This window comes from Schistocerca americana, chromosome 1 (assembly GCF_021461395.2).
Source record: "Schistocerca americana isolate TAMUIC-IGC-003095 chromosome 1, iqSchAmer2.1, whole genome shotgun sequence".
Classification (NCBI taxonomy): Eukaryota; Metazoa; Arthropoda; class Insecta; order Orthoptera; family Acrididae; genus Schistocerca; species Schistocerca americana.
In genome coordinates this window covers 333008487-333024953 of record NC_060119.1, presented here as the reverse complement: position 1 = coordinate 333024953, position 16467 = coordinate 333008487, and the positions used below count along the sequence as shown (strand labels likewise).

The 16467-nt window shown below is 37.6% G+C and overlaps 1 protein-coding gene across 1 annotated transcript in view; it reads left to right on the top strand.

Annotated features, from left to right (window-relative positions):
- LOC124547582 (esterase FE4-like) overlaps positions 1 to 16467 on the top strand; it is a 108793-nt gene that overhangs the window by 66652 nt on the left and 25674 nt on the right. The gene's annotated exons all lie outside the window — the stretch shown is intronic.

Here is a 16467-nt window from a genome sequence, read left to right as displayed (position 1 = left end):
AGGAGCAAAGGAGACCACTCACGTGTAAGCAGAAGTGCTGAGTCATCAACAGGCACCCATAACAGAGAAAGATAATTTTCTAGCTTTTGGAAGACACCAATATCTTACAAGTGGTGGGATAATCTTCAGTGAAGAAGAAAGCAGGGGAGAACAAACTGAATTCATAATATTTAAATTAGAGAGTCAATCACAATGTGCCAAGAAAAAACTCATAAGAGATGGGAGAGTACATACTATTGAGTAGCAAGTAGGAACTAACATAGTAAACCAACTGGATGAAATTAAGCTTTCAAGAAATTGTGAAGTGAAAAACAGAGTAAGTTTACATGCTGAACAACAACAGAAATCACAAGAATGCCATGGAACAGTTTTTTAAGATTGCAGAGCATACTACACCATTCAGCGCCAGCGGTTCAAGACAATAAAAAGTAAGTATCACAAAAAAACAACGCCATAGTTTTGCCTAGCATTGCTACAGAAAAATTTTTAAGAGCAACAATGGAATTTTTGAGTATGGAAAACTATGCGCCGATATAGAGCAAAATGTTGGAACTGTAGACTACATATTTATTCAAGTTTATCATTGATTGTTAAGCTTGAACTATTGTAAGTTATCATTATAGCCAAAACAGAAGTGAGATAAAGACCAATATGATAATAAAATGGGACAGTGGTAAGAATTTGTGGGAAATCGGGATGCAGACATGTAGAATATCAAATACATGACCTATGCATAGAGTAAAACGATTTATGTTGAACATGAGTGCATGAGACATCCACACAACAAGAGAAAAACAGAGCACATAGATTACCAAACAGAGAGACAGAGACAGAGAGAGAGAGAGAGAGAGAGAGACAGAGAGAGAGAGAGAAAGAGAGAGGTTCCACCATTAAGCACAAAGTTGCTCTTGCTGGTCAGTGATGGTGTTGTTGTGGTTGATAGCTATCACAGTGGCCCCCTGCCCACCCCAAACATGCAAATTATGGGGGAGGAAGTGAAGGAGCTGCACTACCAATGTCAATGAGGTGAATGGCAGTTGGGCGGTATCGGGAATCATGTGTGTAAGTTGCTTGATCAGCCACTTTGTGGTTGGCCCAGAAGGGGGGCATGGATACACAATTTCTTGCAGGTGTGAATCTCTTATGACCATGCACTTTGTCACTGGGATAGGAACCAGGCATGGCTGGACTGTTTCTGGTAGGTGATGACGTGTTGATGCACGTGACCAGTCGTGCCATGGCTGCCACTTTCACAAGACATGACTGGGCCATTCCTGAAGTTGTTCTGGGTGTCATATGAATGCTAAATAGGCAGAATATCTGTGGCTGATGCAGGAAACATCCATTGTGTCTGCATGGGGACCCAGGAAAGAGATAGGGGTGGGGTGTCAGTGGCAAGGATGTCAGCATGTGGAGACCACGCATACCAGAGGGACTTTGATGTCATCAAAGTGACAGCATATGTTGAGTGGGTGGTGCAGTTGATGCAAGTTACTAATTTATTTGCCGGATCAAACTGCTCTGGCCGTGGCTTGGGTGTTGACTGGCCACGATGTGCTGGAAGCCGAGAGGCAGGCAAGAATGGTGGGTATGAACCTGTTCTGGGTCATGGTTGAAATTGGTGTATGCTGAAATGCAGTTATAGAGTCTAACATTTTTGTGCTGAATTGTTGTGTCAGGAAGAGGCACCAAAGTTGTCAGTGACAGCTGGAAGTGAATACTGCAAATGACAGTGGTTGCACCGGGATCATGTTGAGTTCATTTCCTCTGATGATTCTCAAATGTGGCATTGTAGAACATTGTAAGTCTTTAGTAGGTGTGCAGTAAATGAATGTGGAACCAGATGAAAGTAGTCAGTGGATTCAGTGGAGTTGGTGATGTCATGTGAAGATCTGTAGCAGATGGTGATCAAACTGCATTCCAGTGAGCCATACAGAAGAGTCATGCGAATAGTGTGCTGCCCAACGGGAGGGGCATGCCCAAAGATACCAGTGCTGGAGGAGAAACATAGTGTACTGTCATTTGTGTTTTGTTGCATATCTGGGATCAGTGACAGTGCAGAGGCAGGGTGGAGTGGTAAATGGGCATGGTCGGACATTGTGTAGGTGTTACTAGTCAGCAGCACCATGCTTATATATGTGCTGCCACACTTGTCATCATGATGGTTGAGTGTCAAGACCATGCCATAGTGAGGGCAGTGGATGTGTCATTGCTATGTTGCAGGAGCAACACGATCTCCATATGGAATGTGTCGGCATAGTGTTAATGAATCACCAAGAACTCGTCAGATGAGGAGGCACACTGCTTGAGTATGTCAATGGACATATGATTGTCTTCCAACTGTTTGTCTTGAACATTCCATGTAGCATCTGGGGTGGAGGTACTAGGGCAAAGGTTTCTGGGATGCAGTGCCCATGTAGAAGTACAGGAGCTCAGCGCAATGTACAAACAAGATGAGGTGGGACTGACATTAAAAGTGCATCACTAGCTCTGGTTTTATGATGTCATTATGAGTGACTGTCAATGTGAGGCAGTGAGTTGATGACACTTGCAGAGTAGGGGTCATGGGTTGTGAACTGTGATCTGTCAGTTTCATGCATTTGCAATGCCATAGTTTCATCTGTTCTTGATGAGCCATCAAGTGCTGTTGAATTGATGTCAGAGCTGATATTTGCTCGAAAATGGTTGTTTGGAAATGTGACAGGTGGGCATGAACAAAAGTGTTGCAATCATTATTGACTAGCTATTAACCAGATGACAGCCACACGAAGATGTGTTGGTGTATGGGGTGTGCAGCACAGTGCAAAGTCATTTGTTTAGATGAGTTGCAGGTCACTGGACTAAGACAAAGTGGGGACATACATTGAATGATGCTGATAGAAGTGGCTCTGATCAGGTGTGGCAAAGTTCACCATGTGCGGGGGTTATGCAAGTGCATCATGGTTGCTGATGATTTACACAGATGAGAGCATAACGTGCTCAGTGGTTTTCTTCCCAGAACTGGCTGCAACACAGATGGGGATGTTCTACACCGATGCAGGCACAGAACAAATAGTGGGGCAGGGTGTCAATGTATGAAGGATGTTGCTCCAGTCATAGTTGGAAGCAATCAAGTGGAGTCAGTCAGACTTGGCAACTACATGGAAGGAAGCAAGCCATGGCTGACTCTGTGGCACATGGTGGCCAGCATTGTTGTCCCTAGAACATTCTTGATGTGAATGGTCATTCCCAACATGACTAGGTACAAATAAATTGTCACAATCAAAGACCAGGTTTGAGGTTGCTCCAGATGAAACTGGATATTTTGCAGGATCTCGAATGAAATCCAGGCAACCACCAGCAATGAAGGCGAAGGAAACAGATTCAAGAATGGTGCATCAGATATGCTGTCTGTGGCAAATGAACATGAACTTGTGGAGCCAGAATGTTGCAGTCCAGTCTTTGCATGGTATTTTTGCAAATAGGGTACTACGATGAGGTCCTGCTTACATTTTAATTCTTTCATGGCTACCATTGTTAGTAGAACCACAGTACTGAAGCATTTTACTTGCATAATTGCTGTCTATAGATGGTGGCAGAGTCAGTTGAGAAGCACTGTACTGTCCAGAATGGGAACCATCGGCGAGACATGTGAATTTCAGTGGGCAGTGGTTATGTGCAGGTCACATTGTTGTACCTGTATCGGTGTGAGTTTTGCCTTGTATTAAGTTGTGAATCACTGACATCAGCAGTGTGGGAAATCAAGACACGGGTGGGTGTAGAATATTGAATATATTATCTGTATGTAGAATAATACCACTTTGTTGAAAATAATTACACTAGACATCTGCACAAGACAAGAACACATTGGTTGCAGTCAGATAGATTTGTAATCTACTCTCGCCTTCCTACTTCCATCTATAATCCACATTACACAATGTCTTTAATGAAGATTTGAGAGGAGTATAGATTACAATAAACTTACTAATTTACTTAGCTTGTCATGTTGAGTTGGCTCCAGTTCTTCTTGTCTAGGGGTCTAATTATTGAAGCTGAAAAATGTTACGTGAGGACAGTTGGTCTGAACTAAATAAATCTGTAGATTGTTGTTGCAGCATTTTTTTAACGTAAATATATGTTCTCACATTTTAGTACACCATACAGTATTTTCATTTTTCACATTAACAAAGCCAATATTGCATTGTTCACACAAAAATACTTCCAATCACATCAGAGGCATTCTTATGAGTCTCACACTCTGAGCAAAATACAATATTCCAAAGGGTTTTAATTTTTTCTTAACAAATGAATTGCTACCAGATTTTGTTACATTATTAATTTCGAATATTATTTGATAAAGGAATCCAGATATAAACATAGTAAACAGTACAGGATTGTGTAATTAACATAGAAATTTTAAGTGTGCCAGTAATTCGTGATTTCAAATGTTTCTAAAAAAAAAAAAAATAATAATAATAATAAAATAAGAAAAGAAATTTTAACTGTACATTCAGAACTAGTACTATTTTATTATAACATCAAAACTAAATTTTTTTTATAAAGTAATTCCTTTTCATAAATTTTGGCTAGAAATACAATATACAGTGTTTAAAACTATATAAAAGTTTTCAGGAAAGCAACTGAGATAATGCTGACATGTCCAAAATTCAAAAAAATAATGCTGGTATTGAAAACTACTTTTGAGAAAAAGTATTGCTAGAGATGGAAGTCCCATTACAGAGTCCACAAAATCACTCTCACTGGTCAATGGTGTGCTTGTTGGTTTTGATGCCAATCTAATGATTCAGAATTTCTGGACAGTAGTAAAATCAGAGTGGTAGACAATATTCCATGTAGTGGTATACATTGTTCATGGTGACATAAAGATCAAGAAAAGGAAGACAAAGAGTATGTGGTACACAAATAGAATAGCTAATTCACAGGATAAAATTAAAACCATATGGTCAGTTCTGAAGACAGTGTCCAGTCAGCAGCACAAGGTCGATGATACACAGTCAGTTCGTAGTAAAAATACTTGTGTTTCTGAGAAATCAGATGCATGTATATTATTTAACAATCATTTTCTGAGAATTGCTGGTGAATTAAATTAAAATTCAGCTTCTACAGGGAATCATATAACACTCATGGCAAAAGCCTTTCTGAGATTGATGTCTGAAATTCACCTCTGTGATACAGACAAGTGGGAGATTAAATCAATAATTAAATCACTGAAGAGTGAGGACTCTCATGGATATGATGGAGTGCCTAGCAGAATATTAAAGTACTTTGCTGCACATGTCAACCCTGTATTTATCCATATTTGTAATTTTTCCTTTAGGAATGGTCTGTTTCCTGAATGATTAAAGGACTTAGTAGTAAAGCCACTTTATGAAAAGGGAGAAAGGGATAATGAAGACAATTTTAGACATATCTCTATGCCATCAGTGTTTGCTAAAGTTATTGAAAAGGCTGTTTATGTAAGGATAATTGATCATTTTATAGAACATGATTTGCTATCAAATGTACAGTTCAGATGTAGAAGATGTTTAACAACTGAAAATGCTATATTCTCTTTTCACTGTGAGGTACTGGATGGGTCAAACAAAAGGTATTGAACACTAGGCATTTTTTTTTTAAACTAAGGTGTTTGAGTGTGTTGATCACAAAATATTGCTCCAGAAGTTCGACCATTGTGGAATACAGGGACTAGCTCACAATTGGTTCACTTCTAACTTTAGCAACAGACAGCAAAAGATCATTATTCACACATACAAATACAAATGCAAATGTTGTATTGCACTGTTGAGCATATTTACATGCAATTGATGTTGTCAGTGCTAACACAACAATAATAACAATAATAGTAATATAAACTTTGACATGGCAAATGTTATTAACTACAATATAATAATCCAAGATGGATACAATACATATTTGAGCAAATGTCAATAACAACAAGAAGTTTCCTAACAGATCAATTACAAGATAAATGATGTACATATTTCAGTGAATGACAAATAAATAACCAAACAGATAATTAACAATAAGGACATGAAAAAGTAATAAAATAGTTACACAGTTTGGCATATGTATAGTTTGCAGTTAATTTATAGTTCATTCTCATAAGGAAAGTGGGTCATTTGTCATATACTCAAGGAACTCTCGAGCAGAGTAAATTACTTTACTTTAGATTCACCTCAAAATACTAGTTTTAAATTTATTTACTGGCACTGTATAGGCATTTTCAGGTAACTTGTTGAAGTAGACAGAACCAAGATATGTTATGTGTCTTTGCAAGCCTAGCATATGGCATATTATTTGTATGTCCACTTCTTATGTTATGGTCATGGACTGTTCTCCTTAAGTCAAATTTACTCAGATTCTCTTTAATGAAGAGGAGGCAGTTGTAAATATACAGACCAGCTACTGACATTATATTTAGTTTCTTAAAATAATCTTGACATGATTCATATGGCCTAAGTTCTGCTATGCAACTAACAACTTTCTTTTGCCACTTAAACATTAATTTTGAGCCTACAGAATAGCCCCATAATAGTATTCCATAACTCAGGTGCAAATGGAAGAATGAAAAATATGCATATAGCAGAAGTTCTTTACTGACACTGCTCCTCAGCTTGTACAGAAGATAAATGACACGTGCCAATTTTCCACATATCTTCCCTGTGTGATATCCCAGCTGAGCTTTTGATCTGTATGAAATCCTAATAATTTTACTGTTTTGTTATCATGTCTGGGAGCATTCATGAACCATGGACCTTGCTGTTGGTGGGGAGGCTTGTGTGCCTCAGCGATACAGATAGCCGTACCGTAGGAGCAATCACAACGGAGGGGTATCTGTTGAGAGGCTAGACAAATGCGTGGTTCCTGAAGAGGAGCAGCAGCCTTTTCAGTAGTTGCATGGGCAACAGTCTTGATGATTGACTGATCTGGCCTTGTGACACTAACCAAAACAGCCTTGCTGTGCTGGTACTGCGAACGGCTGAAAGCAAGGGGAAACTACAGCCATAATTTTTCCCAAGTGCATGCAGCTTTACTGTATGGTTAATGATGATGGCGTCCTCTTGGGTAAAATATTCCGGAGGTAAAATAGTCCCTCATTTGGATCTCCGGGCGAGGACTACTCAAGAGGACGTCGTTATCAGGAGAAAGAAAACTGGCGTTCTATGGATCGGAGCGTTGAATGTCAGATCCCCTAATCGGGCAGGTAGGTTAGAAAATTTAAAAAGGGAAATGGATAGGTTAAAGTTAGATATAGTGGGAATTAGTGAAGTTCGGTGGCAGGAGGAACAAGACTTCTGGTCAGGTGACTACAGGGTTATAAATACAACATCAAATATGGGTAATGCAGGAGTAGGTTTAATAATGAATAGGAAAATAGGAATGCGGGTAATCTACTACAAACAGCATAGTGAATGCATTATTGTGGCCAAGATAGACACGAAGCCCATGCCTAATACAGTAGTACAAGTTTATATGCCAACTAGCCCTGCAGATGACGAAGAAATTGAAGAAATGTATGACGAAATAAAAGAAATTATTCAGATAGAGAAGGGAGATGAAAATTTAATAGCCATGGGTGACTGGAATTCAGTAGTAGGAAAAGGGAGAGAAGGAAACGTAGTAGGTGAATATGGATTAGGGCTGAGAAATGAAAAAGGAAGCCGCCTGATAGAATTTTGCACAGAGCACAACTTAATCATAGGTAACACTTGGTTCAAGAATCATAAAAGAAGGTTGTATATGTGGAAGAAGCCTGGAGATACTGACAGATTTCAGATAGATTATATAATGGTAAAACAGAGATTTAGGAATCAGGTTGTAAATTGTAAGACATTTCCAGGGGCAGATGTGGACTCTGACCATAATCTATTGGTTATGAACTGTAGATTAAAACTGAAGAAACTGCAGAAAGGTGGGAATTTAAGGAGATGGGACCTGGATAAACTGACTAAACCAGAGGTTGTACAGAGTTTCAGGGAGAGTGTAAGGGAACAAATGGCAGGAATGGGGGAAAGAAATACAGTAGAAGAAGAATGGGTAGCTTTGAGGGATGAAGTAGTGAAGGCAGCAGAGGATCAAGTAGGTAAAAAGACGAGGGCTAGTAGAAATCCATGGGTAACAGAAGAAATATTGAATTTAATTGATGAAAGGAGAAAATATAAAAATCCAGTAAATGAAGTAGGCAAAAAGGAATACAAACGTCTCAAAAATGAGATCGCCAGAAGTGCAAAATGGCCAACCAGGGATGGCTAGAGGATAAATGTAAGGATGTAAGACCTTTGGAGAAAAGAGAACAACTTGTATGAATATTAAGAGCTCAGATGGAAACCCAGTTCTAAGCAAAGAAGGGAAAGCAGAAAGGTGGAAGGAGTATATAGAGGGTCTATACAATGGCGATGTACTTGAGGACAATACTATGAAAATGGAAGAGGATGTAGATGAAGAGTTTGACAAAGCACTGAAAGACCTGAGTCGAAACAAGGCCCCGGGAGTAGACAACATTCCATTAGAACTACTGACAGCCTTGGGAGAGCCAGTCCTGACAAAACTCTACCATCTGGTGCACAAGATGTATGAGACAGGCAAAATACCCTCAGACATCAAGAAGAATATAATAATCCCAATCCCAAAGAAAGCAGGTGTTGACAGATGTGAAAATTACCGAACTATCAGTTTAATAAGTCACGGCTGCAAAATACTAATGCGAATTCTTTACAGATGAATGGAAAAACTAATAGAAGCCGACCTAGGTGAAGATCAGTTTGGATTCCGTAGAAATATTGGAAGACGTGAGGCAATACTGACCCTAAGACGTATCTTAGAAGCTAGATTAAGGAAAGACAAACCTACATTTCTAGCATTTGTAGACTTAGAGAAAGCTTTTGACAATGTTGACTGGAATACTCTCTTTCAAATTCTGAATGTGGCAGGGGTAAAATATAGGGAGCGAAAGGCTATTTACAATTTGTATAGAAACCAAATGGCAGTTATAAGAGTTGAGGGGCATGAAAGGGAAGCAGTGGTTGGGAAGGGAGTGAGACAGGGTTGTAGCCTCTCCCCAATGTATATTGAGCAAGCAGTGAAGGAAACAAAAGAAAAATTTGGAGTAGGTATTAAAATCCAAGGAGAAGTAATAAAAACTTTGAGGTTTGCCGATGACATTTTAATTCTGTCAGAGACAGCAAAGGACTTGGAAGAGCAGTTGAACAGAATGGATAGTGTCTTGAATTTAGGATATAAGATGAACATCAACAAAAGCAAAACGAGGATAACGGAATGTAGTCGAGTTAAGTTGGGTGATGCTGAGGGAATTAGATTATGAAATGAGACACTTAAAGTAGTAAAGGAGTTTTGCTAAATGGGGTGCAAAATAACTGATGATGGTCAAAGTAGAGAGGATATAAAATGTAGACTGGCAATGACAAGGAAAGCGTTTCTGAAGAAGAGAAATTTGTTAACATTGAGTATAGGTATAAGTGTCAGGAAGTCGTTTCTGAAAGTATTTGTATGGAATGTAGCCATGTATGGAAGTGAAACATGGATGATAAATAGTTTAGACAAGAAGAGAATAGAAGCTTTCGAAATGTGGTGCTACAGAAGAATGCTGAAGATTAGACGGGTAGGTCACATAACTAATGAGGAGGTGTTGAATAGGATTGGGGAGAAGAGAAGTTTGTGGCACAACTTGATGAGAAGAAGGGATCGGTTTGTAGGACATGTTCTGAGGCATCAAGGGATCACCAATTTAGTATTGGAGGGCAGCGTGGAGGGTAAAAACGTAGAGGGAGACCAAGAGATGAATACAAAAAGCAGATTCAGAAAGGTGTAGGTTGCAGTAGGTACTGGGTGATGAAGAAGCTAGCACAGGATAGAGTAGCATGGAGAGCTGCATCAAACCAGTCTCAGGACTGAAGACCACCACAACAACAACAACAACTCAGGTGCAAATGGAAGAATGAAAAATATGCATATAACAGAAGTTCTTTACTGACACTGCTACTCAGCTTGTACAGCAGGTATATGACATGTGCCAATTTGCCACATATCTTCCCTGTGTGGGTATCCCAGCTGAGCTTTTGATCTATATGAAATTCTAATAATTTTACTGTTTTGTTATCATGACTGGGAGCATTCAAGTTGAATATAATAGCTTCAGTTTTACTATCATTCTTCTGCAATACATTTGCCTCAAATCAAGTAGTGCAACTCTCCATTGCCACTGCCATGCTGTGTTGCACATTTTCGAGATTGGTATCACATGTGATGAGTGTTGTGTCATCAGCATATAGCACTGCATCAGATGCTACAACTGCAGGTAAATCATATATATATAAATAATAAAAAGGAAAGGTAGAAGAACAGATCCTTGAGTTCCACCCTTTACAATGAGAAGATATTCTGACACTTGATTATTTACCTTAACTAACTGCTTTCTATTGTCCAAGTATAACTGCATTAGGCATAGAGCATTCTCTCTCAGTCTGTAGTGGTAGAGTTTATGAGAATATTGTGGGAGACTATATCAAAAGCTTTCCTGAGTCTGACACAGATAATATCATTATTTTCAAAACAGTTGTATATTTTTCCTACCATACTCTCAACTGCTTTGCCTGTAGAAAGGCTGGATATGAAACCATACTGAGAGGAGGTGAGTATATAATTATGTTCAAAATATAGACTCATCTGTTAATGCATATATTGACTCATCTGTTTATGCATGTAGGATTCTATTATTTTTGATATTGTGGTTATAAGTGATATTTGTTGATAGTTATCTGGTGATGCTATATCTTCTTTCTTATGTATTGGATTTACTGCAGATATTTTTAAACATTTTGGATGATTACCTTCATTTAAAATTTTGTTGGTTATTGTAGTCAGTGGTGTTATAATTTGATTTCTGATATATTTATTAACATAATTTGAGAGACCATAGCAATCCTCTGATCTAGAATTACTGAGCTTATCTATTGATTCATCGACCATCTTCTCAGTTACACAAGTCCAGTGAAAGCTGTCTGTCTGCTTACTGTTCATTTCTGGCAGCAGTGCTTCTGCCTTACTCACATTCTCCATTATGCTGTTATCTGATTGAGAACTGACAAAATGCACATTTAGAATATCAGGTGGAATTGGTGTCTGGTATACTTTATTGTCACAGTTAGTTTCTGTTTTAATAGTGATGAGAATGGCTGTGATGTGGGATCTGCGTCAAATGGGGGATGCCCCAGGGATCGGTGCTGGGGCCACTCCTGCTCCTTATTGATATAAATGATGTGTCTTGTAGTATTATAGGTAACTCTAAAATATTTCTGTTTGCTGATGATACTAGCTTGGTAGTAAAGGATGTTGTGTGCAACACTGGCTCTGTTTCAAATAGTGCTGTTCATGACATAAGTTCATGGATTGTGGAAAATAAACTAATGCTAAATCACAGTAAGACTCAGTTTTTACAGTTTCTACAATTCAACATAACCTGATATTTTAATTTCATGGAGTGGGCACATAATTAGTGAAACTTAACAGTTCAAATTTCTAGGTGTTCAGATAGATAGCAAACTGTCGTGGAAAGCCCATGTTCAGGATCTTGTTCAAAGACTTAATGCTGCCATTTTTACTATTCGAATGGTATCCAAAGTAAGTGGTCATTCAATATAAAAATTAGTCTACTTTTCTTATTTTCATTCACTTATGTCATATGGTATTACATTTTGGTGTAACTTTTCCCATTCTAAAGGGATATTTTTGGCTAAGAAATGGGCGGTTCAGGCAATCAGTGGTGTAAGTTCACAAACCTCTTGTTGACCCCTGTTCATGAGTCTGGGTATTTTGAATTTGGCCTCTCAATATGTATATTCCTTACTGTCATTTATTGTTAACAGTTTAAGTTTATTCCCAATAATAAGCAGCTTTCACTCAATAACTTCTCAGCAGAAATCAAACCTGCATTTGGACCAGACTTCCTTAACTCTTCTGCAGAAAGGTGTGCAGTATGCTGCTGCATTCATTTCCAATAAGCTACCACAAGAATTCAAAAATCTTAGCAGTAATTCATGCACTTTCATATAGAAACTCAAGAGTTTCCTTGTGGGTCACTCCTACTATTCTGTTGAGGAGTTCCTTGAAAAATTAAGCATATTCTCATTATATTGTTGACTGCGTTTACTTAAACTTATGGCTTGACTTTTTTTGGGTTCATAAACATTTTATTTTTATCTGTTATTATTTTTATGTTTTAATTTCATGTACTGACACATTCCATGACCTTGGAGATTTGCTCCTCAATTTGGTCCTACAGAACTTGATGTGTAAGTAAATAAATAAATAAAAAAGGAAAACTGACTATTGGTGAATCAGACTACTAAATCAACTCACTATATTAACACATGACTGTCTAGAAAGTACTACATGAGAACCTGCTGTACCTGTACCATGTATAGTGTATGCAGGCAGTATCAGCAACTGACATTCCTAACTGGGTACAGACTTCTGTAACTAGTTTACTCAATGATTTGGCAACCCTCACTTTAGTGCAAATATGCTGTTCAAGGATGAGGTTTTGTTTCAATATTATCACTTTGCATGTATGGACTGTTGGTAACGATCGCAAAACTGTGCAATCACATCATAAAACAAAGATTTTTATCCCAGCACTGTTGGTGACTATTTGTTAGGGCCTCCCAATCTGCAACCCAGGCTCAACAGACTAATTTACCATGCCTTCATAGACAATGCACTACCTCTTCCACTAGAAGCATTGGCTTTATGACAGGAACAAAACATGTATATCATGCATGATTGAGGTTCTCCTCATTTCAGTGTTTATGTTTGTAGGCTTCCAAGTAAAAGATTCTGTGACAGATGGATAGACAGAGATGGACCAGTTCCTTGCTCTCCATGGTCTCTGGACATAAATGCACTGCAGTTTTATTTGGTGGGGTATTTGAAAGGTCTTGTGTACTGAACCCTGGTACAAGATGTACAGAGTCTTCATGCCCTCATTGTGGAAGGCTATTCTAATGTGATCCCTTCCTGCCTATAAATGAAAATTTGTTAAATACCTGTCAAAATAAAGTTTAGATACAATTCTGTTGGAAATTTCCAGACACAGAATTAATTAAAGTTAATTTCAGGACAAGGAACCTAGAACAATTTTTGCTACCACTGTTGGATGTAGAATGTCAATAATCAAAACAACACTTATCTTTCCCATTTCGTAAAGCGCAATGCCATAGTTACTGTTATTGTTGTATCTCATTACCCTAAAAAGAAAACAGAACAGCATGTTAATCATTATCTTGCAGTTAGTATTGAAGCATAATTCCTTGGTTTAATAAATTCATCAATAATTACTATTATCCGAGTTCTCCAAATGATGTATTTCACAATAAAGTGTACCTCCTTTAAAATGAAACAACAGATAAAGTTGCTCTGCTATATCTCCTTCACTTTTAAAGATCATGAGACACTTTCTATTTACTTAAAGATATATTAACAATATATTTCACTGGTGTATTAGAGGTGAGTTATTCAACTTTCCATCACTTCTCACAACCAACTACTATTACTCACTGCAGCATAAACGTCAACCAAAGATACATTTGTGTTGACAGTTGAGTATGACTCAGTACTGAGTATGACTCAGACTGATTCTTAATCATGGATAATATTTGTGTAGAACAAATATGTCAATATACAATTACATTTCTTTGTGTTTGAATAATCAGATGAGTTTTTGAAAGGATTTCAGAATAAAAGACAGAAAATAAAATGACATAAGAATATAGGTCTCTAGACATGGATATTAATCAATAATCTCATATCAGCAAACACATGCATTGCCAAAGCTTCAAAATATAACAGGAGTAAATGAGGTATTGCACGATGTACCATTGGTTGTGACTGTATCATACAATACTCCAGGATTAGATAGGTGTAGTCTCATTATGCCACAAAAAATACACAATACTCCAGGGATACATCAGCATGTCAGGGATTCAATGCAATGATAGACTGATGTCTATACTCTTGCTAATGGAGAGCATTTTGGATAGTGTTTCAAAATGTGCTGATACTTCCATTTCCTGAGAGTTTTACATGATCAACGTGTTGAAGAGTTGTTGAAACAGAACTCTAAAATGGCAATGAAGTTTTTCTCGACCCATGTCAATATAACTTATTTTCTTCCTTTATGTATGAGAAATGTTTCCTGTAAGTTTGGCCATACCTTTTTGTTGTACCATGTATTTCTGGAATAAGCACTTAATACTATTTCTTGAAATTTTGTTATTAGGCTTCCACAAGATAGTTGGTATTAAAATGTAACCACTTTGTTGGGCTATCTGAGTTAATATTCAAGTCAAATTCTTGATGTTTGAAGAAATTGGGGTATCTGTTCCTTGCAGTTTGCTTCACCTGTAAATTAGATCCTTGGACCCACCATAAACTAGAGGATATCTTTGTCACAGTTAATCAGCTACCTTAGAAATGATGTAGCTGAAAGGTGATATCCTCTTATAATGTTTTTTATTCAGATCACTGAACCAATCACTGACTCCCTTTGACTATTGCAGATTCACCTTATATATTTTTCAGCAATCATAATTAACTTGTTCACAATGTTTAAAATGTTAATTTCAATTATTTAATTTAGAAGATGCAGAGTTTTTATGAATGAGCTTCAATATTTGGATTAACAAAACAGGGTAAACATTCCATGATAACAAATAGTTAAAAAAAAAAAAAACTTTTAAAGTAGTCAAAGATCAAATAGCATTTTAGTTACAGTTCAAACCATGCAAAGAAAGTTGAGTCATCCATTTAGTGTAGTCACAATATGTGCTCATTGAGTTTACTTACTTTGCATATATGTCATGGTTAGTAAGGCTATTGGGTTCTCCGAGTTGGTCAGTTATCACTCTCTGCAATATATGTTATACCATTCTGTTATAGATCTGTGTATCTTCAAACATCTGTTGGTTTGGATTTTTCAACATCACAGTGATTCAATATTTCCTGTTAGTTCTACCTTTTTTTTCGGTCTCGCACACATATTATAGAACAGTCCCACACACTTGAGTAGCCTGTTATAAGCAGTCTCCATGACAGACACATTAAATTTCCCAGTATCTTACCTATGGTTGAGCTGAAGTCACCATTCCATTTCATGTCTCTAAAAATTATGCCAGTGTATTTGTATTAGTTGACTGGTTCAAACTGATACTCACTGGTATTGTACTCATAGGATAATATATTTTCCCATTTCATAAAGTGCAAAATTTTACATTTCTGTCCATTTAAACCAAGATGCCAAATTCTGCATTACTTTGAAATCTTATTAAGATCTAATTAAATATTTGTGAATTGTTTTTCAAAGTGTAAGCTAACTGCACCATTTGCAGAAATTCTTAGGTTACTGCTGACATTGTCTGCCAATTCGTTAATATGCAACATGAGCACCTGGAGCACCCTGAAGTTACTTCTACTTATTTCAAAAGCCCCTCATTAAACATAACAATCTGAGTCTTCTCTACCCAGAACCATTTCACTCACAAATTTCATTTCATACCCCATATGACCATATTTTTTTTAATAAACATGGTTGTTGTACTTAGTCAACAGTCTTTCCAAAGTCATGAAATACTGTTTCTATCTCATAGGTTTGATCCATGACCTGCATGTGAGAAAAGTATTAGCTGGATTTTCCATGCTTGATGTTTTCAGGATACATGCTAATTGTTATGGAGTAGGCCATTGTGTTCTCATTATGTTTGAGCCCAGAACATGTTATAAGATTCTCCAGTAGGTGGATGTCAGACATCTTGTAGATGAGTGGCACCTTTTCTGTTCTTTCAATAACTGGACACCATTTTGCGTTCAAGGGATCTATACTACATTATTGTTGAGAGAAGGGCAAACTCAGCAAAAAGTTCCGTATTGAATCTGATAGGGATAACATCAGTCCCTGGCCATGTTAATAAATTTTAGTGAATTCAACTGTTTCTCAATGCTGCCACTGATATTAATTGTTCATATCATTGTCTCACCTATAGTGGACTAATATGTGGTGCACAGAAACACATAACAGAAAACAGCATTGAAACTAGCTTTAAAGTTCTTTCTCTTTTTCTAGTAAAAGTACACACATCTGTACACATAACCACACAGACACCCAAACATACTCTCTTGCAGTAGTTGTGAGACTGGTTATTGAATATTAATAATTGAAAGCAGTTTTCTGGGCAGATGGAGGTGGGGAGGGGGTAGGGAAGGGAGCATAAGACAAGAAGGGGTAGTGAGGTAGTATGATGCAGGTCTTTTGACAGGTGACTCAGTGGCTGTACAAGGCAAAAGCAGTTCAGGAGGTAGAGCATATAATAAACAGAGGGAGGGAGGGGGGAGAGTGGTTAAAGAATGGAGAGAAAGGTGGTGATAAAGAGGGAGATCACCATCTTTTCATTATGTTAC